The sequence below is a fragment of the Macrobrachium rosenbergii genome, chromosome 1 (genome assembly GCF_040412425.1).
Source record: "Macrobrachium rosenbergii isolate ZJJX-2024 chromosome 1, ASM4041242v1, whole genome shotgun sequence".
Lineage (NCBI taxonomy): Eukaryota > Metazoa > Arthropoda > Malacostraca > Decapoda > Palaemonidae > Macrobrachium > Macrobrachium rosenbergii.
The window spans coordinates 2,859,861-2,883,356 of record NC_089741.1 but is presented as its reverse complement, the minus strand read 5'-3'; the positions used below and the strand labels follow the sequence as shown (position 1 = coordinate 2,883,356).

Genomic DNA, 23,496 nt, shown 5'->3' with positions numbered 1-23,496 from the left:
TCCCCCAAGGAGGAGCCAGATACCTACTGACAGTTGTCAATCGCTCCACCAGGTGGCCTAAAGCTACGCCCATGGAAGAAGCCACCTCCGGTGCATGCGAGCAAGCCCTCCTCTCCAGCTGGATCAGCTGGTTCGGTGTCCTGGACAATATAACAACAGACAGGGAACCCGCTTTCCTGTTCGAGCATTGGACCGCCCTGGCACGTCTGATGGGGACCACTCACCACAGCACCACCGCCTGCAACCCTGCAGCCAACGGAAAGGTGGAAAGGTTCCACAGGTCTCTGAAGGCATCCCTCATGGCTCGTTGCTCCTCTGAAAACTGGAAGTACCAGCTGCCCTGGGTCCACCTTGGGTTGAGGACCGCCCCCAGAGCCAATGGCGACCCCTCCTCAGCGGAAAAAGTCTATGGGGAGACTGGTAGTCCCAGGGGAATTCGTCGCAGAGAACAGGGACAACATAGGAATGCAGGGGCTCCGAGACAAAGTTGGAAAGTTTGCCCCCTGCCAAAAGACATTTACCGACAGGACATCCCCCTTTATTCCCCTGGGCTGTCCTCCTCCACAAACGTCTTTGTCAGGGACGACGCCGTACGCCCATCCTTGACTAGGCCCTACAGGGGACCTTTCCTTGTACTGGAAAGGAACAAGAGGATTCGAATATCCATCCATGGGCGGGAAGACTGGGTGTCAGTAGATTGTCTCAAACCCGCATTCCTGGAGGAGGCAACGAAGGAGGACCCCAAGATCTCCTGCAGGATACGGCAGCCCTCAAACAACCCCCGTCGCAGGAAGAAGGCGATGGCATCCCAGAAAAACCCAGAAACCTGGCGGAAAGGCACCTCAGCAAACCACTGCAGAGGACATCGGGGAAGGCAACCACCCTCTCCAATTGACATCAAGAAAGAGAGGCCCCTTTTCGCTGCCCCAGCAGATACCTGGTTTATTCAGACGTTACCTCCGTTTTGGGGGGGAGAGTATTGTAAAGTCCCCACTCATCGCGTTCTCTGTGGAGAACATCCCATTTTCTGCAGTGCCTTTCCACAACCTAAGGTCGAGAGAAATATATATTTATCATCATAATTGTAAACTGTGAATATGTTGTCTTTCTAAGCAATCATGTATTATGTACAAGTAACAAGTTATTTATTTCGCATGTCAGACATTGTTTATCACTATGTTCTCTGTATGAACCTGTCCTGTTTTTTAAGGAACTAGTTTGACCTTAGTTCACCTGTAAATCTTTGTACCAGCAATCTCTGCGAACTACACAGACATCCCATCCCACCTTATAAGAAGCTAGTTTTCATCAATAAATCAGCAGTACTTGTCTCCCTGATCATTATTTTGCACCTCTCACAACTTTTAAAAGTCTTTGAACAGTGAGATATGTGATGACCTGTTAGTGGCTCCCATGGCAGGTTCTTTTGGGCTGACATTGGAATTTGTTCAGTCAGATGCAGAAAACTATTTGATCGTGATCCAAGTGCATGGAAACAATGTGTTCATTCGGTCACTGAGCTAATGCACCGGAAATGCCCAGATTCCGGGGAGGTATGTGTGTGTGTGTATATGTGCGATTCCCCATGATATATGGCGGGAGGAACTTTGACTCTCGGGAGAGATCGCCCCGAGATGTAATAGCAGATATGTGTTTTAACCTGGCGTAGTGTGTAAAGAACTCGCCAGTATGAAGATTCTTTATTTACTGCCATAGAAGTAAGTAAAAAAAATACTCAGTGACATTCTTATATACTTTTCCAAACTTTATATAGTGCTACAGTGAAATCCCGTTGTGCCGCCCCTATGCATTTTTCTGTTTTGAATATGAATATTCCTTTTAGGTTTTAATATAATGATATATTTCTTCCTACAGGAAATTGAACATTGTCCTGAAAGGACGAATATTTGGGAGTGGTGTTATTACTCTTACAGACTATATGACTTGTAATGGGAATTCGATGTGACATTATTTTGCTTGACGACAAAGGGGTCATTGACTATTATCGTTTGGCGTAAAATAACATCTATTCTTGTTTGGGAAACAGTATTCCCTCTAGTAATGTGTTCCTTTGAGAGGGAGTGTGAGTTACTCCATTTCACAAGAGAATCTTATGACGAAAAGAGAAGGGATCTGCTGACCCAGGTAAGGTCACAGCTACCAGAAACATCTCAAGAAAGGTGAAATGCTAAATTCTGTTCTTAAAACAGATACTTCAATGGATACCCAGTTCTCGAACCTGGGCTGGATAACAGTGGTTGGCAGCGGTGTTAGACTTAGATAGATAAGTACATAGTTAGGGATATGCTTCCAAAGTGACACACTTTGGTAATTTTTAGTATTGGCATCTCAGAATAGGATTGTGTTGCGGTCAGCAATTCAGAATAGGGAGCTGTTGTCAAGAGAGATGTTGCGAGTCAGTTTTTTTCTCGAGGCGACTCTCTGTGTGTGTTAATAATGCGTCTCGAGGCGCAAGTTGTTATTATGGGATGAATAGGGCGTTAGTGCTTATTGGGGAGTGTTTAGGGATATAATAAGGTGTATAATGTGAAGTAATTGCAGTATTTTGACAGCTTTGTGTGTTAAACACGTGAAGATGCACAAGTATTTCTTTTCTCTCTCTCTCTCTGGCTCACTGAAGAGAGGATTCTGGCATGTCATGTGTAACGCAAGTGTTGTCATTTTTTTTCATTTTATTGTTAATTTTAGTGTCAGATGGAATGGGTAACATGCTGCCTCTGCAGATTTGTGGGCGCTGCCTGCATTGACGCCATCACCTGAGTAGCATGTCGGCTGTGTCATTAGTCTGGGCAGGGTTTCTTGCTTCGCTCTTATATAGTGAATTTGAAATTTGTTTTTTTATATATAACAAGCGACAGTTCGCATTGGCATTTAGGTTTTAATAAAGGGATTATTGAATTATTGTATTAGTTCTGGGAACTTTGATAATTGGGTATTAATTTTTTTTTGACATTTTTGAAGTTATTGTGAGTAAACATTTTTTATGCAAGTGTGTATACATTTCTTAGATTTTGAAACTGTTGTTTTTATACTTACATATGTACATGTTTTATTGTGAGTACATATGTGCATGTATGCATAGAGAGAAGTGGTTGCTGAAGCTTGTTCAGCAATCTCTGCCTGGCGACAGCAAAGGTGGTGCGCTCAGCGTATTTTCTGTATGCTTCGGGGACCTTGGATGATGTTAGTTAGGGGGAGTGAGGTGTTGTACTGAAGGGGAGGGACGAATTCTTTCCCTTTTCCTCTCTCTCTCTCTCTCTCTCTCTCTCTCTCTCTCTCTCTCTCTCTCTCTCTCTCTCTCTCTCTCTCGTGTTTGTCTGCTCGAGTTACATTTTCTATACGTGAGAGTGGATGTCCATTCTCTTTGTGAAGACTGATTTTTTTTTTTTTTTTTTTAGTTTGGCTTTGAGGAAGTGGGTCTGACCTACTAAAGGGCAAATCAGCTGTGTGCTCAGCCAGCAATTCTTTTTTTTTTCCATGGGACTTTGGATTTAATTGTGGGGTTAGTAAATTTTGAATTAATTTTGGGGTTTAATTTCATGGTGGGTTTAATTAACTGTGGATTTAATGGTGGGTTTGATTAGTACCTTCTTTTGAGTTTTGGGAATTAACTGTTAGAGTAAAGGTATTTAACGTTATAGTTTTCGTGTTGTATGGGAATTCTGTCAGGGGGAATTGTTTTTTTTTGTCTTGTGTTTCTCTGTAAAGGGTACTTTCATGGGACTTGGGAATTTTTCGCATTTGTGATTAGCCAAGAATAAGTTAACGAGTTCATTTAGGAAGAAGAAAGTAGCAAAAATAAGGAGAGGAAATAGTGATCAGAGATTCCTTAGATTAGCCTGTGGTTGTGTAGGATGTGGAGATCCAGTTTGCGGTCCGAAGAATTTTGTTGAAAGTCGGAATAGCCAAAGATCGATGGGTGGCTTGAGTTCTAGGATCCTATGGGGTCGTTGCTTTAATAGTAATGTGCAGGGACACATTAAGAGATTTTGCTGTGTTAAGTACTGTGGCAGTTGTAAGAATTATGGGCATCCTTGGCAGTCTTGCCCGTCTCAGAGACAGTATAATGATAGGCCTGCATTTCAGAATTTTGGTAGCTCAGATATGGAAGTTCCTAACACGAATTTTGTGAGAGGACCTTGTGATCAGCAGACATTGTCTAAAGACCGATCAGTTGTAAAGGAAAACTGGATGGGTGTCTCTTGGGATATAGGACCTCTGGGGGAACCCTCAGGGTCAAAGCCAGTTGTAATTGGGTCTGTACATGGTACAAGGGTCTTTATAGATACAGGTGCCCCCACTAATTTGATAAATTATATATGATTTGTTCAGATCGATGTTTCCCGATCGCTCTTTGAGGCCTGCTACAGAAGTTGTTTGTGATGTTCGAGCAAATAGGTTACAGATTTTGGGATACATAGATGTAGATTTATCTCTCGGGGGTGGGTAGATCTTTGACAGAACCATTTCTGGTTATATGGGGGGAGTGGTTTGAGGAATATGTTATTGCTAGGTCATCCTGCATGCCGGAGACGATAGATCTCGGTTCATACAGGGGTTTTATGGTATAGTGGGGCAGATAACAGAAAAATTGTGCAAATAATGATACAAGCATCAAATTTGGCACAAGTGTCCTCCAAGGTATACTAATCAAATCTGCCCGATTGGCCAATTGAAAATCCAAGATGGCGGCCATTTTCAAGATGGCCGCCAAAATATTTCACCAAGTAGATGTTTTGCTTAGAAATATTTGTAGTTGTCTGATTTACATGATCTAAGTGTGGATTCCTATGTTTTGAAGCCTGCTGAACTATATTTTCCTGTTTAAAAAGCACTCTGAGACATATTTCTCAAGATGACCACCAAGATGTTTGCCTTTCTTTACATGAGTTTTGTCCCAGCTAGTACATTTTCAAAGTTATGCATACCGTGCTGCTGTTTCTCAATCTGCTACTGTTCACATATGCAGCTGCAGAGTGATGTGCAGGGAAGCTCTGCCTGAGAGCACTTGCATCTTCCTTTGCAAACCTTACAGGAGCACTTGTCAATTCTTGACAGCTTGCTGAAATCGGTGGTAGTGTTGTCCAATGTATCTGCCATGCTTCTCCTTTCTGTGTCCACCCCCATTCAGCTGGACTGCATGTGTGGATTACAGTGGGTTGCCTGGCCCCAGATGATCCCAGCCTGGTAGGCTGCATGCTTTGCATGTTCTCTGAAGGCTGCCTGTGTTGGTGGAATATAGTTGTACTGCCTCTGCTTGCGGACAAACAGATCTAGTCTTGCTTCGTCCACACCAGTGGCTGCGCTTGATCTGTCGTACATGAGGACAACGAATCTTTCCAGCCTCTGCATGTCAAGATCACGAATCAATGTTGGATGCTGGCTGAGACTGATGAATGTTTCAGTAATATCATCAAATACATTCCAAATCTGCCATGCAGATTTCTTCGCTTTCCCACGGAAGGTAGACACAATGTCACATCCAGTGAATGCATGAAAACAGGAGATCCCTCTAGCTTTCTCAAGCCCAATTGCAGAAACTACCTCATGGACTGGAATCCATTGCATATCGGTTCCTTGGCCAAAGGCAATCCATATTTCCTGAAGACCTAGTTTCTGGAAGGATGGCAGTACAGATATTGCTATGACTAGCACATCTGTGTCATTAGCCTTGATGATTATAGACTTGCTCCCGTCAGTCGTTGCATCCCTAGCACAGCCTGTTCTAAGTCTTTGTTATGAAAATAGCTGCTGAAATTCGACTTCTGATGGAGCATGTCTTGTCTTATTATCCCAGCGGCTTTTGCTAGAAGGATCGCTTCACCATACTGGGATGCTTCTGATAGGATTGAATCTACACCAGTTTCAACAACCAACAGAACTTCTCGTCCTTGGCGATTAGCTTGCAGATGTGGAATGTGCAAAAGCAGCTGATCCTTGAGTCGAGTAGGATGAACATCAGGCAAGTTAACACCAAGCTGTTTCAGCCTCTGCTTGTAAAACTTGGTCAAATCAGCAAGCTTGATAATTGGTGGCCTCTCACTGGCATTTTTCATCTCGCAGATGTAGGTGACTAGTTCAGAGAAAGCAATTGGATATGCATCCTTCCAATGTTCCTGTGCTTTTTCTTGCTCCTGCACTTTTAGGTATGCCCATTCTCGGTTATACAATGCCACCAAACAGCCAGGGTGATATTTCACTTCTTGGGCTACGACATCTCCTGCACTTAGTTTGGCGAGAAGTTTTGTATCACCGAGTGTTTTGGCACATTCATTTATTCTCCTATTCACTTGCATTGTCATTGCTTCTCTAACCTCCCCTCCTTCAGTTTCGCAGAAGAAGCATTCTTTTGTTTTAGTTTCTTGGAACTTTCGTGGAATCTTACTTCTACTGCCCTCATCACTAGTACCTACATGACTTGCTCTTTTTTCAGCTCGGTGTAACTTTGTGTTGTTGAACAGAAGCCTGCAACTCTCATGATATTGTGCCTTATTTTTTCTCACTGTTTCCTCTATCCCAGAACCTTCGTCAAGTCTTGCAGGGTCTAGCTTGATTGGTAGCGCATTGAGTGAGTGAAACAGAGGAATATTCTTTGCCAGGTTCGTATATCCATCATCCCCTCTTCTGGCAGGATTGGCCTGGGGAGATTTCAAATCTTCTTTCTTAACCTCCTGACATAGGCAACACTTGGTCCAGTCTGTTTTCCATGATCGTCCAGTAGAGTTCGCATCCATGATTACGATGACGTTCAGGGTCGAGGGTTTATCCTTTTACCACCCTGTACATGTAATAGTATAACAGGCCTCTTATGCCCTGTAATATACAATAGGTGCTTTCCTGTATGGGATACAACTAGGTTCTTGCACTGTGCCATACACCTAGTCCGATTGTTCATCCAGTGTCATGAGTCCTGTGCAATCTGTACACCATCCAGATAACTAAAACCCTGTTATCCTTGGTTCAGCTCTCCCAAAGTGGCACATCCTGTCCATTCAGGTGCGGCTGCCTAACTGATTTGGGGTTGATTAGGCAGCATTTGGGATACTAGTAGGTTGTTGCAGTAAGACGCCAACATAAATTTCCTACTTAGTTGACACTGAACCCCATGCTGAGTTTCACAGCAGTGATGTCACCAATGTGCCTTGGTAGTGCCCGACAATCACTCCTTTAATACAGTGCCTTAACCATGTTATAAAATAGAAAATATACATCAGCAGGCTTAAAAACATAGGAGTCCACACTTAGAGCATGCAATTTGGACAACTACAAATATTTCTAAGCAAAACATCAACTTCGGGTGGTTATTTTGGTGGCCATCTTGAAAAATGGCCGCCAATTTGGATTTTCAATTGGCCAATTGGGCAGATTTGATTAGTATCCCTTGGAGAACAATTGTGCCAAATTTGATACTTGCATCATCATTTGCACGATTCTTCTAAAAAATTACTCTCATCTGCCCCACTAGTATAACTGTGGGAATACCTGGGGTGTTTGTGCCATATGAGGGAATGGATATGAGTGTAGTGGATGACGATGGATCGGGTGTACATGAGGATCTGGGGGAGAATGCTGAACATGTGTCGGGGATGAGAAGTGCTATAAGGGGGTTTTGACGGATGATGTGGTGTTTGGTCCAGGAATGGTTGCTATGGTGAAAGTGCGAGTGAAAGGAGTGCATAAATCCAGACAGATGTGTGTGGATGAAGGTAGCGAGAAGCTGAAGGAGGTTTTGTGTGCAGGTTCTATAAATAGTGTATCAGGTTCAGGGAATACTTGGGTGGAATTCCTAAACTGCAATAATTCAGTTCGCAATTTCCAGAAAGGTACTTATGCAATCAACTTTGTTGACTGGGTCGATGCAGATAATTCAGTGAATGTTGTTGGGGATTTTTGTACTTTTTCTGTAAAGGAATTACAGGCTAGAAGGCAGGTTTTTAGGGATCAGTTAGCTAATGCTGATTATAAAGAATATGCTGGGGGTGTAGAAGATGTTCTGGCCGAGTTTGCGGACATAGTTGTGCTCAAAGGGGATAATTTAGGATTAACAAATGTGTTAGAACACAAGGTTCACTTGGAAGAAAAAACTAAGCCTATTTTTGTTCCTTCATATAGGATTCCTTTTAAGATCAGGGAACAGATAGAGTAAGAGGTTAATAAGTGGGAAGAAGAAGGTATTGTTAGGCCCAGTTCATCACCCTTTAATTTCCCGTTGCTAGCAGTGCCTAAGAAGGATGGTTCAGTCCGTGTGTGTGTGTGTGTGTGTGTGTGTGTAGACTTTCAAAAGCTGAATGAGAAAACCATTCCTGATCGCTACCCTGTGGTGTGTTTGCCTGATTTATTTGTAGAGATAGGAGGATGATGCTTCTACTCCTCAACTGATCTAATGTAAGGGTATTTGCAGGTACCGCATAGCGAGGAGAGTCGAAAGTACACGGCCTTCTCTTTGCCAAAGGGTCATTACGAGTTCACACGAATACGGTTTGGTTTAACAGGCAGTCCGATGACATTTACTAGGCTAATGAATACAGTTTTGCATGGTTTGTTAGGGAAAAATATCTTCCTTTACATGGACGATATCTTAGTTGCCACTGATTTAGTAGAAGAGCATTTAGAAGTTCTTAGGGAAGTTTTAGAAGACTTAGAATTGCGGGTTTGAACATGAAGTTAGCTAAGTGTAATTTTCTCAACAGGCAGATAGTATATTTAGGTCATGTCATTTCTAAAGAAGGTGTTAGAGTCAATGATGATAAAGTTAAAGCAATTGTAGTTTGCCACTCCCAAGACTAAGAAGCAGATTAGATCTTTTTTTAGGGATGGCTGGATTTTTCCGTAGATTTGTGAAGGGTTTTCTGTTCTGGAATCTCCCTTGATAGATGTTCTGTGGGATGATGTGCAGTTTGTATGGGGAGATGGACAGCAAGTAGCTTTTCAAAAAATTAAGGATGCCTTAGTAAATTCCCCAGTGTTGAAGTTAACTGATTTGGAACGTCCTTTCACGTTGGTATCAGATGCTAATTATGATGGTATAGGGGCATGCCTTATGCAGAAATTCGATGGAAGACTCCATCCAATTGCATTTTACAGTAGGAAGTTTAAGACACGAGGCGGTAATGAACGGTTATGGTCGGTAGTAGACAAAGAGGCCTTTGCTGTGGTCTCGTCTCTCATTCATTTTAAGATGATATTGTTGGGCAATCAAGTAGAGGTTCTGATGGATCATAAGCCATTGTTGGATCTTTTTAACAAGCCGGATCTTTCCCCAAAAAGAGCCTGGTGGTATTTGACAATCAGAGATTTTGATGCTAAGCTTAAGTATAAAGAGGGTAGACAGAATGTCGTAGCAGACGCCCTTAGTAGAAGTTTTTCTGATGAGGAAGGTACTCATGCATGTTACGTATCGGGAAATAGCATAGATTGGGATATTAGTTTAGTAGAAATGAAGCAAGATGAAGATGAAATTCTGACAGATGCAATGGTGTTTCTTAGAGGGGAATTAGTTAGGAAGGGTATTAAGCTGCCTTTTGCAGGGCTTGAATTGGAAGGTAATTTGTTAGTTAGGAAGATTAGATACAGACTGAGAAATAGTGAAGATAAGGGGGATACAACACAAATAGTCATTCCTACGAGTTAAGTACCTACGTTGTTAGATACTGTTCACAGTAGGCCTGGCAGTCTGCATTTGGGGACTGAGAAGATGTATCAGAATGTACAGGGACAATTCTTTTGGAAGAATATGCTCAGTTCGGTAGAAGACTTTGTGATGCATGTAAGACAAGACGTATCAGAATGTACGGGGACAATTCTTTTGGAAGAATATGCATAGTTCGGTAGAAGACTTTGTGATGCATGTAAGTCAAGGGTCGTTTCTTGTAAATTGGGTTCATTCCCACAGCAAGAGTCCACATGGGCCTGTTGAGCAATTTCTGTGAATCTAGTTATGGCCATAGGCACCTGTTGGTGGTTGTTGACGAATTAACTAGGCTCGTAGAGATTTTCCCGTTGAAGCATAAAACAGCGGAAGATAAGGGTGATACGACACAAATAGTCGTTCCTGCGAGTTTAGTACCTATGGTGTGATATTGTTCACAGTAGGTCTGGCAGTCCGCATTTGGGGATTGAGAAGACGTATCAGAATGTACGGGGACAATTCTTTTGGAAGAATATGCTTAGTTTGGCAGAAGACTTTGTGAGAAGTTGTTCAGTTTGTAATGCATGTAAGCCAAGGTCGTTTCTTGTAAATTGGGTTCATTCCCGATTCCTACCAGACCCACAGCAAGAGTCCACAAGGATCTGTTGAGCAATTTCCGTGAATCTAGCTATGGCCATAGGCACCTCTTGGTGGTTGATGACGAATTAACTAGGTTCGTAGAGATTTTCCTGTTGAAGCATAAAACAGCGGAAGAGGTGGCAGCCGCATTCTTTAATGGGTATATTTGCTGGTACGGGGTGCCATAGGTTCTGATTACAGGTAACGGGAGGAAATTTGTGAATAGGACCTTACAGTGTCTTGCAAATGTAATGGGCATTAGGAAAGTCACTATTATCCCATATAGACCAGAGCAAATAGGAAGGTCATTGAAGCTCTTCAGATGACCGTGGGAGGCAATGATCCAAATTGGGATCGATATCTTCCACAGGTCCAACATAGTATTAACACTATGTTCAGCAATACCACTGGAATGTCTCCCAATGAGGCACTGTTTGGTTACCCAGCCCGGGGTCCAGTCCATCGGGTGACGATAAGATCAAGTCGCTTGTAGGTACCACGAAAGAGATATGCCTTGCTAAGAATCCTGAAATGAAAATGCGAGACAAGGTAGATAGGAGCGACACAAAGCCAGATAGAGTTAAAGTGGCTGTTGGAGATAGGGTTTATGCGAAGATATATGTCAGGAATCAGTTGAACTATAAGCTGGGTCCTAAATTTGAAGGTCTTTTCCGCGTTGCAGAAACAAAGAAGGGAAATAGATTTGTTGTTCTGGATGAAAACACAGGTGTGTCTCGGTTGTCACATATTTCTGAAATTAAAGAGACTGGTTAATGGGAATCGTATGGGTTCATTCTTGGGTTGTAATGTAGTTATGATCATTTCTTTTTCTTTTTTTATTTTTTCTCTGTTTTTTTAATGGGTTTTAAATGGGCGTAGTAGTAGTAGTAGTAGCTTTTTCTTTAACTAGGGAGGACATTAGTCCTTAGAGTTATACAAATCTTTAATTGTCTGAGTTCGGATTTTATTCGTATGTGTTGCAATACTTAGTTAAAATTATGTGCAAAATACCGTAGAGTTTCATAGATATATGAAATTAAATTTTGTTTTTTTTTATGGATCTCATCTGCAGGTAGGGACTTCATTGTTTGCATTTGGCATTAGTACTTTGTTGTTTAAAGTTAATGGTTCGCTTTCACATGACTTTGTCAGCCATGACATGGGCTAATTTCCTAGTGAGGTTAGGCCCGTGTGCTATCATGTAAGAATATTATAATGTACAGTTGTCGTCTGACGCAATATCTTTGAATATAGAGTTACAGAATAAGGGTTTGTTACTTAGGATTTTGTTTTTTGGGGGGGTAATTAGTATATCTGACAGAATTTGTCTGGTTTGTTACAGGTTTGGATAAATCAGTGGGGTTTAGGATAGGATTAAGAAAACTTTAATATGGCTTCCAAATTTGGGTATTTGGAATTTTCAGTTCTCTTTTTAAATTAAGAGGGCTGTACCATTGGTAATTGTAGTTGTTATGATCATAGGAGCGATATTCAGTATGTTAATTGCTATTTCATTGAAGAATTGAGCAGGTTTCGACAGTATTTGCTAACCAGGGTAAAACTTTGATGACTTTACGAGATATGTTACCTCTCAGATGTTTAGGATTGCCTTTAATGAATTTAGTATATTGGTAGGTTTCTCGGGTAATTTTTTACGGGGTAGAATTTTTTTATGAATTGTATCTTAGAGTTAGTGTACCTGATAGAGGGTTGATTGTGGAAGTTCCAGTTAGCAACTTGGAATTGTTTCACAATTTTAACATATGACCTTTTGCCCTAGTAGTTTTAATGGTTCAGTAAAAATATGGCATAGAGAAAGACTGGTTACTTTTTGAGTTGACTGTCGATATGACCACTTATATAAGACACCACTTCCTCGCAGCAGAGCTGTTTGGAATGTCTTCTATGAGCCTCAACTTATACAAGTTAGACATGGGAGCCGTCTACGATATGCCTAGAGGTGGCTATGCATGCACTTTCGTGAGAAGATCCAGGGTTTTGAAGAGATGTTGGGCAGGACGTCTACAAATCGCCAACGTTGCTGGGAGACATCTGTTTGGTGCAAAGGATTCGTGAGCACCGCATTCAACATGGGCTTGTGCAGTCGCAAGCCTTTCAGCATAGTTGGATCACCATGAATGCAAGATTTCAAGTGTTGCATTCCATAAACAAACTGTTATTGGAATAACATCTGTGTTACGAGACATAATTTTCCTATCTACTGCATATGTTTTGATATGATTTTGGAGTTGGCCCCTACCAAACTTTCGATTGGACAGTTATCGTATCTGGACGGGGACGTCCAGAGTAGGTGGTCTGAGCTCCTGTAAAAGTCACGGGGGTGACCTTTCACCCCTTTGCCACCGGCCTGTCGCATTGCCGCTAACGCTTGCATACCGCATGAGACCCCCTGTCGACCGCGAGTACATTAATCATCACTTGCTCCCACTAAATTTTATGTTATTCATATTTTTCCTTTATACTCTTATGTGAAAACATTGTGTATATATCAAAGAATATTTTTTACCACATTGGCAAAAAAAAAAACAATAATAAGGATATCGGAAAAAATAGGAATATTTAGTGTAAAAAGTAATTGTAGAAACAGAAAAAGTTATACAGTAGCAGAAACAGTAGTAAAGTAGTAGAAATAAAATAGTAGAAAAGCAGCAAAGTATTAGTAAAATAATAGTAGTAGCAACAGTAATAATAGCAGTACTAGTTTTCTTACAGAAACAGTTAGTACTAGGTTTCATACGGAAACAGCGTATACATCAATGAATGTTTATGGCATTGGTAATGATAATATTAATAATAATAATAGGGAAATAACAATAATAATAATAACACCATAATAATAATAATAATAATAATAATAATAATAATAATAATAATAATAATAATAATAATAATAATAATAATAATAAAAGCAACGGTAATACCTACCAAGGCATCTCGTGACCAATACATATACTGTACATACGAGGCATTTTATTCACCCCATTATCATCAGTAAACTATAAAAAACATATATCTCATTATGAGTAACAGGCCTCCATAGAAGTCCATTCACCTTACGCTTTCCTGTTGAGCGAAAATACCCCTCTGCCCGAGCATTCATCCATTCACACAATCTGTCAATTACATCACCACAAAAAAAAATAACAAAATGCATCACATGGTCAGGTGAAATCTGGTGTGTAAGCAGAGATCCCATTGTCACACTCCTTGAAATCGGGGGGTGGGTCTGGGTGCACGTCACAAAATGGATTACTTATGAACCGCCAACCTTCATCGACAATAGGTTCAATGTCTTCCAAACACTCGTTGTCACTGTCATCCTCTAAGAAACTATCACCACTATCACTATAATCATCATCTGACAGATCTGGCAGGTACTCAGATCCTGACTCTGAAGCACTATTATCTGACATGACGCTGAAAAACAAAACAAAAAAAAATATATAAAATAACTGCAATCAAAAGAAAAAAACGTTTAGAATTCAAATCCACATGGTTTACGCAGAAAATCGTGATAATCCTTCTCAGATAATAGCCTGAGGTGCACTGGCACCTGTTGGACAATACCCCTCTTAATATCCCCATATGAAAATGATGTCACGATGTCCATCAGACACTCATTGGCTAGAATGAATAGTAGGTGGAGCTTCAGCACCTCTCTCATACACGATACTATGTCTGAAACCCGTTCAAGCTTGAGAAAACCGCTTTGCTTTTCGAGGAGGGATGAAAGACATATAAGCGTACGTCGCAGTCTTTTATTGCTGGACCGTAAAAGACATACATGTCTACGTCCCGGAGGTGAAAGGGTTTTAGTCTTTGAACAGTGAGATATATGATGTGGCTCCCACGGCAGGTTTCTTTTGGGCTGACATTGGAATTTGTTCAGTCAGATGCAGAAAACTATTTGATCATGGTCCAAGCGCATGGAAACAACGTATGTTTGTTCGGTCACTGAGCTAATGCACCGGAAATGCCCAGATTCCGGGGAGGTATGTGTGTGTGGGTGTGTGTGTATATGTGTGATTTCCCATGATATATGACGGGAGGAACTTTGACTCTCGGGAGAGACCGCCCCGAGATGTAATAGCGGATATGTGTTTTAACCTGGCGTAGCGAGTAAAGAACCTACCAGTATGAAGATACGTTATTTACGGCCATAGAAGTCAGTAAAAAAACGCACAGTGACATTCTTATATACTTTTTCCAGACTTTGTATAGTGCTGCAGTGAAATCCCGTTGTGCTTCCCCTATGCATTTTTCTGCTTTGAATATGAATATTCCTTTCAGGTTTTAATATAATGATATATTTCTTCCTACAGGAAACCCAAACATTGCCCTGGAAGGACGAATATTTGGAAGTGGTGTTACTACTCTTACAGGCTATATGATTTGTATTGGGGTCAATACAACCTTATTATTTTGCTTGATGACAAGGGGGTCATTGACTATTATTGTTAGGCATAAAATAATATCTATGCTTGTTTGGGAGACAGTATTCCCTCTAGTAATGTGTTCCTTTGAGAGGGAGTGTGAGTCACTCCATTTCACGACTGTGGTTTTTGCAGAGTTACTTTCGATAAATTTGTCAACAAAGTCTAGTTTTCTATATTAGTGTCTCAATCCAGTAGGCCTTTGTGTAAAGATAGGTTTAGAGAGAATCTTGTGATGAAAAGAAAAGGGATCTGCTGACCCAGATAAGGCCACAGTTACCAAAAATATCTCAAGAAAGGTGAGATGCTAAATTCTGTTCTTAAAACAGATATTTCAATAGACAGCCTGCTCTCAAACTCGGGCTGGATAACACATGAATCTTTTCAAAGCCATCTGTTAAAACTAGCCAGCCGCTTCCCATAAAGTGCTCCAGGTGTAGACAACTCAAGGGATTTTAGTAATGTCCAAGGGTGGATGGCTGGCTTAAATTTTGGAATTCAGTGTAGGTGATGCAGGTTCAGCTTAGCTGCTCAATGTCTATGTTTATTCCTGTTTAGTAAACCTCTGTGCATAACTGTTGCCTCGTTCATTCAAGTGATCCAAGTGCAGAAAGTGTAGGGCTTGCTATTGCAGACCCATGGAAATCTCTAATCAGGATCTTAATAGAAGACATCTACAAGTTACAAAGTTGTGGAACTGAATTCTTGAAAGTTTTGATGGTCATGCTGTGCACTTGTGTAGAAATCCTTTGTGAAAACATTCCATTTACTTATGAAATGACTGTATCTTGGGCAATTCTTTTGAACTGGTTCTTTTGTTTGAGGGATGGAGTCTTCTCAGAATACAACATCCTCCACCTTGTCAGTGTTCACTTTTCATACTGGTAATCAATTTAAAACAAAGTCTTCAGCCTTATTGTGATATGGGTTAATGGGAGACTGTAGGGGTTTTTAGGGTATGAGCTGTGGGCTGTCTCTTGGAAGCTACAAGGTTATTGCCTTGACACTAACTGGGTCTGTAGCTTGCCCTCATCCAGAGAGCATATCTTATTCTTTGTATAAGCTTATAGAATGAAGGCACAATAAGTTCCTCAAGAGCCACACATCTCCAATAATGGTCCCACCTCGCAAGAATACGCCCAGGACCCAAAAGGGCAAGAAGGCCATCTGTAGCCACCTGCAGAACCCCAATGATCCCCAGGAATATCGTTCTGTCCATGCCACAGGCTCAGGCAGTCCAATCAGCACAGCAACAGAAGATTCAGGTGCTTCATGCTGATCTCACTTGTGCCTCCTTGAATATGGGGCGGGCTCCCTTCCGAGGATTCCAGTCATCAGCCCCAGAGAAATGCAAGATCGTGATGTTTTTGGCAGAATTCCAGTCCTGGAGGCACTCAATGCCTTGTTGGTTGCAACTTTGCAGGTGGACACCTAAAGATGCTGTTCATCATGTCCAGCTAAACTGCATCCCCACCCTTCAAAGGGCCCTCGACGCGGGTTTACTGCCTGGTGACATAATCTCACCGCCAAGGAAGCTCGACAATGTGGAAAAATAGTGCTTCAGTCATCAAATCAGGCAGGGCACTGGTCTCATTTTTAGTATAATGCAAGGGCCAGATCAGTCCATGAGTGATTATTTCATTAAGTGCACACAGAAAGCTACCGATTGTAATGTCAAATGTGCTAATTGTGATTTTGATCTGTCAGAATACATGTTATTACATAAACATATGGTAGGCCTTAGTAACCAAGAATTAAAAAGGCAAGTGTTTCAGTCATGTAATATCTTTAATAATACTGATACTTTACAGGCCATGTGCTGTATGTTTGAAGCAGCCACCAACTTGGATACCGCACTAGAAGGTGCAGGGACCCACAATACCAAGGGGTAATGTGAGAGGTTTACATTAGCCCTGTAGTAATTGCAGAGGCCGACATGGTCAGGACAGGGCTGCTTGCCCAGCCAAATCCCTCACATGCCACTGTTTCCAGAAAGTAGGTCATCTGAAGAAATAAAATTGCAGAAGCAATAAGAAAAATATGCAGGGGCCCACAGCCTCTGTAGATGTATCAGGGGCCGTTGTAGTGGCTGAAGCCCACCATACCCCTCAACCCACGATCAAGGTGGAGGTCGAACATGATCATGGGAGGGGAGGTAAGTTTACCCCCACTGTGGCGGACGAGGGCTCCGAAGTGTGTGTAGTGGGACTCTCCTTACTTTCATTAATTAATATGCAACCTGCACTGCTGTGACACAGGGCTAGTCTGAGAGATGCTGCCAACATACCCCTAAAGTGCATAGGATCGGCCACCTGCTTAATCAAGTATGAAGGGTGCCCCACTTTGCAGGATGTTTATTTCATGAAGACAGCTAAACACTTCTACCTTTCATTAACAGCCTGTATGGAACTGGGCCTATTACCAGAGAAATTCCCTCATCCCACTCCTTCCGTGGCCTCACTGGATGTAAATAGGCCTAGTGCCTTCAATGACACAACTCCAGCTGCAACAGCCACCATGCCTCCAAAACTGACGACGGTGCCTCTTCCACCATTGGAGCTTGAGAAATAGTTATTGCAGTATTTTTCTTCTTCAACCTAAATTCCTCAAGGGAAGCTCTACCTGTGATGTCAGGTAAGCCTCATCACATCCATCTTAACCCTGGAGCAGTACCGTGCACCTGCCACACACCTGTGTTGATCCATGAGCATTGGGAGGATGAAATTTAAGCCCAACTCGACAAACATGTAAAAAGAAGGGTCCTGCAACCCATTACCCCTGAAGAGGCAACAGAATGGTGTGCTCGTATGGTGACAGCAGTCGATTACCAGCGACACAACGTATGCTGCACGAGAGATGCACCATACACCTGCGCCCTTCAGCATGGTATCAGGGGTCCTGTCGAATTCTTTTAAGACTGTCGCTTACGCTTATGGGGGATTTCATCAAGTAGAACTGGGCGAGGAAAGTCGCAAGTTCACTACCTTCATCACGCCTTGGGGGTGGTACCAGTATCACAGGACACCCATGGGCTACTGCTCTGCCTTGGAGACTTTCACACGTCGATTTGATGAAGCCATTCAAGAGGTACCTTGGAAATACAAGTGTGTCTAAGACACCCTTCTCTATGATGCAAGTGTACAGGCGACCTTTTGGCACACCTATGATTTCCTGGTGACATGTGCAAGAAAAGGCATCACACTTAAGCCTGAAAAATTTAAATTTTCCAGCAGAGAAGTAGATTTTGTGGGCTTTCATTTGGGATGGGAATACTATAAACCCGCGGAAGATAGCTTAGCGGCCATCAAGAACTTTTCCATGCCAGCAAAGCTAAATCACCGACATTAGGTCAAGGCATGGTTTCGTGAACCAGTTAGCACTATTTCTCACTGCAGCATCCATCATGGCCCCTTTTAGAGAACTCCTGGAGAAATCTACAGGGAAACACATCTATTGGGATGATTACCTACAAACAAGATTTGAGCAAGCACAGGATGCCATATGCCAGCTGGCCAAATAAGGCCTAGCATACTATGATAAAGCCTGCCCTACAGTAGCAATTACAGACTGGAGTAAGGAAGGGACAGGTTTCACCATCCTCCAGCAATACTACTGCTTGTGCACCTCAGCTGAGTACCCCTTCTGCTGCAAGGGGGATGGAGGATTGCTTTATGTGGCAGCTGCTGTCTTACCCCTGCTGAGGTGGGATATGCAGCCGTGGAAGGATAGGCTCTAGCTGTAGTTTGGTGCCTTAAGAAGGCTAGACTCTTCTTATTAGGATGCCTGAACTTCACCATCCTAGGCAATAAGGCCCTGGGAGATGTAGCTAACCCTAGGTTGTTTAGATTGAATGAAAAAACCATACAGCTCAAATTCAGTGTCAAGTATCTGCCAGGGAAAAGGAACTCCACAGCCAACTTCCTACAACAGTTTCCTGCCCTTAGGACAACACCTGACACAGATGACACTGAGCTGGATGAATACCAAATGATAGCAGCAGTCTCCATGATGGACAGATCATGGATGAAGAGACCATCAAGAGGGCGGCAAATGATGATCTACTATATCTGTTATTAATGGCGAAAATACTAGCTGGAGACTGGTACCAACAGAAGTCACAAGAAACAGCAAGGGTATGCCCATTCTACACCATCAGGGGCCACTTGGCTGTTGCTGGCGAATTAATTACGTACATGTATGATCAAGGATGTGCCCGTTTACTTAACCCTGAAAGTCTCCGACAGCAAGTGGCAAGTAACTTGCATGCTGGTCATCAAGGCCTCAACTCCATGTTGTCAAGGACCTGTCACTCCATTTACTGGCCAGATAAGGAAGGTGACCTATAACACCGCAGATTGACCTGTACTTCATGCAACAATATATGCACCGTCATGACCTACAGAAGCAATGGGCCTCATAGTGCCACTGGACTACCCCTTTCAGTGCAAAGTAGTGAACTTGCTTTAGATGGAGGGCCATATGTACATGGCCTATGCAGATAGGTCAACAGGATGGCTAGAAATAGCCCATTTCTCAATGACTCGACTTCTTCCAAGCTGATGGCGCAACTATGAAAATGCTTCACCCCTTGGGGGCACCAGAGCAGATCTCCACAGACGGTGGGGCACCTCAAACTGCCTTTCTTCTGCCCACTACCCACAGCTAAATGGTACAGCAGAGGCAGCTGTCAAGACTGCAAAGTAAATAATTAGAGCCAACACAGGAGGAGCAGGGAGTCTCGATAATGATACAGTATCCTTTGCTGTCCTCCATTACCTTAACACACCCCTACGTGGGGTGGATAAGTCCCCAGTGCAACTCACAACCAGCAGACAATTACACAATGGCATGCCGACAGCAAGAAAACATTATAAAGTAACCAGGCACCGGCACTGTGCACTCAGAAAGCGGGAACTGGAAATGGCAAAAGCACAAGAAAAACTACGCTCTGTGGACACCCCCAGATGGCTGATGCCCCTTGAGACAGGTGCCCATATTCGAATCCAAAATCAGGCTTCCAACAGGTGGGACAGAACAGGTGATGTGAAAAAAACTCTCCCACACCATCAGCACACAATAAGATTACTGTAAATGGCAGTGGCCACTTATCCTCATGCAACCAAAGACACCCGATAAAAATCAACGGGCTGCCCTCTGTAAGTGGCTCACCACCCACACCCACTTTGCTATTGTGCCCTGTAAGAAATAAATCCAAACCTGTATGGGTGACAGATTTTGTACGTTAAACACATTGATTAATTGGTAATGTTGTCTGTTAAAGAGATTTTCTTATGTTTAAAAATATAGTCAAGAGTTAACATCATGTTTTCTCTCAGTATGGGGCTGTACTGGATAACGTTCCTGATCGTTTATTACAATTGTTTTTGTTTTGTTTTGCTCCTCTATCTCTTAAGATGTCTATTTAATAGTTACTCTTATTAACTGTTTATTCACTAGTAAATTTTGTGCCAAAAAATAATGAATTTAACAGAATATTGTCATTGCCAAATTCTTGGAGGGGAGATGTAATGGTTTTTAGAGTACGAACTGTGGGCTGTCTCTCGGCAGCTACGATGTTACCGCCTCGACACTGCCTTGGTCTGTACCTTGCCCTCATCCAGAGAGCATATCTTACTCTTTGTATAAGCTTACAGAATAAATGTATTCAAACCAACACAGGCAGTTGGCAGCTAGGCTGGCACTCCTGTCATTGGTCCACAAATTGTAATGGATGATTAGTGATCCATGACATGATCAAATTTGATCATAATGCTGCTGATAGAATTTATTTAGGTCCATAATTACTGCTAATATTTCCTTTTAAATTTGGCTGCATATTTTTGTTGATTATCATTCAGTGTTCTGGAAGCACTGACAACTGTGCACTTGTTACTTTTAGGGATATAATGAAATACTGTACCAATTCAATCCTATTAATGGCTTTGGATGGAAGCGTAACAAGACTAGGTCCAGGCAGAAATGATCCTTTAGCTTTTCACAGGCATCTTGAACCTTCGTTTCCCATCTCTATGTAATGTTCATTATCATTAAAAAGGCAGGTGTTCTGTCAAGATAATAAAATGTGATAAAAATTTTCAACAGAATTTTCTATAACTGAGTAAATATTTCAAGCTTGACAATTTCACTGGAGCAGGCATCTGAATAAGGACATTATTCAGTATTCCCATAATGTGATAGCATGCACCCGAAACAATGAATTTTCCTCTGAGGCTTTCCATTTCCCTAAGCTTAATTGTAGATCATTCTCGTGGAGGCATTGCAGTAACCCTCAAAAGATTTTTGAGGTTTTCTCATAGGTTAGTACAGCTGATGAGGGTATCAAGGAGATATACAGTTAACACTTCTCTCAAGTCGCTGGTGAATGGCTCAATTATTTGGTGGAAGTGTCCCACTGACAAACTGATGCTGAAGAGCAGCCTGGTTTGCTGTCGTGTGCCATGGTAAGTGCTGAGTGCATGCTTCTTACAACTTTCTGAGGAAAACTTGGTTTGATTTTATTCATCAGGGACATCAATTTCTCTGGAATACTGTCCACCACCGGATTTTTACATTAGGACATCTTGAAGTGCCATTAGTTGTTAGTAGGTGTACAGCTAGAAATTTCCCATCATTGTGTAGTCTGCCAAATTTGTTGAATTATATGTGTTGCCATACACCTCTCTTGATTCCTGTCATACGCTTAGTTTTGAATAGAGTTTGAATCAGACAATTATTTCAATAGTCCTTCAGACAAGCCCTCTGTGGCTTGGATAAGCCTGGACATTATTTGCACAGATCCTTGAAGGCTTCCTGGAGTTGATACCTGACATACAAGACAGACTACTCTGTTTATTGGAAAAGGATGGTGGCATTCATTTCTTATTCTTGAACTGAAGGCCTCTCTAAATTACTAAATTTTAGGATTGTTGAAATATCGGCATTTTTTTTTTTCACCAACACGTTAGATTTTCCAAGACTTTTACCAGTGTAAATTATCCTAGAATCAGTAGCTGGTAACCTGCAGAACAATACTATCAAGCTGAATCCTCCCACCATGGCTTTCCCAGCTATACCATTTTCTATTGCACAAAATTTCACAAGGCTGTGGTGGCAACTCCAAAATAGAATTTCTTCCCATTTAGGTGTATTACCATCATAACGTACTGTATTTGGTGAATAGCATTTTGATAGACTAATGACAGCATAGTATTCACTGTGAAACTACATGCTAATAAAGTAACACTGAAGGAAATTATAACTCGTCTTCAGGAAGACTGCAATTTTCAACAATTTCTATAGTGCAACAGTCCACTGGCTCCTTATAAACTCAATTTAGTGCCCTTTCTTTGGCCACAATATTTAAAAATCCCTCATCAAGTTTGTTTCTGAGCTGGCATTTTCTCTATTTCTGGGTGTAGTTCCATTTTCTTTGTACAGCAATCCTAATGCTTGGCTACCTGGGATAGTTGGTAGCCATTAAGGCTCACTAGTGGCATCTGTTTTTTCATAGACAGTTTCCAAGGTAAACTGCGCTGTATCCTCAACCGCTTTATCTACAAAGATCACAAGGCTGAAGCTTTGTTCATTCTTTGGAACCGAATGCAAGCTTGAGTAGCCCTTCGTTGCTGACTGAGTAGATGAGGTGTGTATATATTGCACTGAAGTTATGCAGTTACATCCAGGGTTGCTCACCATGTTTATAATTCGTTTTCGACGAGAATTTAAATATTTCTTGTTCTGAGAAGCATTTGGGTTGCATAATACCAAAATAAATTTGATCTATGATTTGCTAAACTATATTCTTCATAAATCTTGCCAGAGTTCTTTTTGAAAACTGAACATTTTTAAAAGGTCGGTTCAGTAATAGATAGGCTACTAACTGGCTCTTTTCAGTAATAGATACTAACTGACTCTTTTCAGTAATAGATACTAACTGGCTCTAAGTGTGTGTGTGGCTTATGAAAGGGCTGTAAAGAGGACACCGCAATCTCACAAGTGAAAGAAGAAGACATCATAGTCAACTTGTTTGTTGACATAATAAAAGAACGAAAAATTTTGAAGACACAAATAGTCGATTAAAGACTTCAAAGAATAGACTTTGTGTCTGGAAGGATCGTGAGCCTAGCGGTAATGTTTAGTTTCACAGCCTTACTTAGGAATCTGAAGATCGAAGCAGAGAGAGAGAGAGAGAGAGAGAGAGAGAGAGAGAGAGAGAGAGAGAGAGAGAGAGAGAGAGAGAGAGAGAGAGTACTGTACAGCCAGGTAAAGACTGAAACCAGCCAAAAATATCAGTAATGAATATTCTTGTTTAGAGAACATAAGAGTTCTGGAATTCTGACAAGAATTAAGTTTTGACCAAACTGCAAATAAATCTTGTAACTCCTAATTTCTAGCCTTGTCAAAACTTAGTGAGTCTGGCAAAAGACATCTGTGGATGTTAACTGTAACAGATTTTAGGACAAAATTGTGTGTATTGCTTTAGACATTGTATGTGTGCATTATATATCGGTCGTCTTACCTTCTGCATGGAAAAGTTGTCAAACTCCTTTTCCAGTAAATTTATCCCTGGTGAGCACAATGACTTTTTTCTTGAATTCTAATTAGATATTCCTGGCCTCTTCCAGTAAAAGTGGTTTATGTAACATCTTTAAAGATTTGAAGTGCAAACTAGATGGATTCGTGGAAAGTAATGTAATTTTAAATGAGGCATAATAAAAATGGAATTTCCAAGTGATACATACCTCAAATGCAAAA

General features: G+C 41.6%; 1 protein-coding gene across 3 annotated transcripts in view; it reads right to left on the bottom strand.

The window, feature by feature from the left end:
• Pxn (Peroxidasin) overlaps positions 1–23,496 on the bottom strand; it is a 742,345-nt gene that overhangs the window by 213,375 nt on the left and 505,474 nt on the right. The gene's annotated exons all lie outside the window — the stretch shown is intronic.